Consider the following 2,443-nt stretch of genomic DNA (forward strand, 5'->3'; position numbering starts at 1 on the left):
TGAGGGTGAAGCAGGGGGAGCACCCCCCCCCTCCCCAAACCCTGGCATTGTCCTACCTCGCTCTTGGTGGTTGGTGGTTGGGTTGGGGGGAAGAACGACAGCACCCCCATTCCTTCGCTGCCTCCTGGTTCGAAATCCCTCGGCTCTCCAATGGCAGGCGTTACGGCGTGGGACGGTGGTGGTGGGGGGGCAGGAAAGAGAGGGCGGGGGCGAGGAGGCTGAAGGGTGCGTCGGCCCTCCATGGGTGGCGGGGAATTCGTTTTCATAGGCGCCCCGTAAGAAAGCATGCTGCGTGCTCTCTGGGCACATCCCGGGCCCTAGTACGGTAACTGCTATGGCTATAGGCCGTAAGAAACTACAGAGTCGTGTGCGCGTGTGTCTATGGCCCCCACACACAGCCAACCTCCCGTCCGCGGACTCCGTCTACACTTCCCCCTACCTCCGGGAACGCAGCCAACATCATCAAAGCCCCTCTCCGTCCCCCGGTTGCAATCTCTTCCGTCGGGCACCATCTGATTGGAGAGCAGCTTCTTCACCCCCGCCTGCAGTTGTGAGACCAAGGAAAGGACCTGTACCCCCTTCTTAGAGTCGATGCTCCGTACCCCCTCCACCTCTCTCTGCGGCTCTAACACCCGTATCTTCCCGTCCGCTCCGAGACACACGTCCTGAATCAATGTCGTTCCCCTCTGCCAGCGTTTGACCCTTCCTGCCCGCGCACCCATCCAGCTGTTTCTCTTCCTCCATCTCTTTCTCTTCACCTTCCCCACCCCCCCCCAATCATTGTCGTCATTTCTTTCTCTTTGTCTTCCTGACGTAGCAGGAGAAAACGGATCGGCGTCGGCAGGGAGTCCTGGCCACGACGAATAAGCAAACGGGCGAGTTCCCCATTCGTCGCTCCTGGTTTATTGAGGAGATTTAGATATCTGCGTGGATCGAGTGTGGTGGGGGGGCGGTGGTGTTGGTTCAACGTGGAGGTGGTGGGGTGGGTTGGGGTGGGGATGGGGATGGGGCAGGTGCTACATACAGGGGCCGAATCGACCAGGGCTATTTTCCCCGGAGGCTGAGGGGGTGGTGACCTTATGGAGGTTTATAAAACCATGAGGGGGCACGGACAGGGTGAATAGTCAAAGTCTTCCCCCCACCCCCACCCCCCCCCCCCCCCCCAGGAGCTGGGGGGAGTCATAACTAGAGGGGGAAAGGGACCTGAGGGGTAACTTTTTCACACAGAGGGTGGTGCGTGTGTGGAACGAGCTGCTAGAGGAAGTGAGTAGGGGCTAGTAATAATGACATTTAAAAGGCATCTGGATGGGGACATGGATAGGAAGGGTTTAGAGGGATATGGGGCCAAACACTGGCAAGTAGACCTCCCCACCGCTGCCCTCCCGGCGGCGCTGTGACCCGCTCTCACCACATCTGCCCCACCTAACCAGGTGGGCGCAATACCTCTTCCCCGCCGCTGCCCTCCCGGCGGCGCTGTGCCCTCCCCCGCAGATTGCAATACCTCCTCCCGGCGGCGCTATGGCCTCCATTCCGCCGCTGGTTGCAATACGTCCTCCCTGCCGCTGCCCTCCCGGCGGCGCTGTACCCTCCCCTCGCTGATTGCAAGACCTCCTCCCCGCCGCTGCCCTCCCGGCGGTTCTGTTTTACCCCCACCCGCCAATGCCCCCGCTGTGTGCAGTACCTCCTTCCCAGCACCTGCCCTTCTGGCTGCGCTGTGATCCTTCATTTCACCTCACACCCCCGGATGTGTGCAGTACCTCCTCCCCGCCGCAGCCGTCCCGGCGGCGCTGTGCAACCCCATTCCCCGCCCGCTGTGTGCAGTATCTCCTCCCAGCCACTGCCCTCCCGGCGGCGCTGTGCACCCCAATCCTCGCCCGCTGTGTGTATTACCTCCTCCCCTCCGCTGCCCTCCCGGCGGCGCTGTGCCCCCCAATCCCCGCCCGCTGTGTGAAATACCTCCTGCCAGCCGCTGCCCTCGCGGCGGCGCTGTGACTCCTCCATTCCCCGCCCGCTGTGTGCAGTAACTCCTCCCAGCCGCTGCCCTCCCGGCGGCGCGGTGCGCAGTAACTCCTCTCAGCCGCTGCCTTCCCGGCGGCGCTGTGCCACTCCCCGACCCGCTGTGTGCAATAACTCCTCCCAGCCGCTATCCTCCCGGCGGCGCTGTGACCGCTATGTCACGTGTTTCCGGTGTCATGGCGCAGGCGGTTAATGTCTCTGAGCTCCCCCTCCAGCAGCTGGAGGCGCTCAGGAGCCAATTGGAGCAGGTTGAGGGGGGAGTCAGGGGTCAATCCTGGGGTTGGGGGGGGGTTTAGAGTTAGCCTCGGAGGGTCGGGGTCATTTCCAGGCTTTTAGGGTCCCCCTGGGGGTCAGGGGTCATTCCCAGGCTTTTAGGGTCACCTAAAGGGTCAGGGGTCATTCCCAGGGTTTGAGGGTCATCCTGGGG

At 62.8% G+C, this 2,443-nt stretch overlaps 1 long non-coding RNA gene across 1 annotated transcript in view; it reads left to right on the plus strand.

The window, feature by feature from the left end:
* The first annotated feature begins 2,155 nt into the window (after positions 1–2,155).
* LOC125488233 overlaps positions 2,156–2,443 on the plus strand; it is a 1,125-nt gene continuing 837 nt past the window's right edge. The window contains exon 1 of the long non-coding RNA XR_007266260.1: positions 2,156–2,264. This is a non-coding gene — a long non-coding RNA (uncharacterized LOC125488233). The remainder of the gene's footprint in view (positions 2,265–2,443) is intronic.

The sequence above is a fragment of the Rhincodon typus genome, unplaced genomic scaffold (genome assembly GCF_021869965.1).
Source record: "Rhincodon typus isolate 14 unplaced genomic scaffold, sRhiTyp1.1 hic_rhity00000077, whole genome shotgun sequence".
In the NCBI taxonomy this organism is placed as follows: domain Eukaryota; kingdom Metazoa; phylum Chordata; class Chondrichthyes; order Orectolobiformes; family Rhincodontidae; genus Rhincodon; species Rhincodon typus.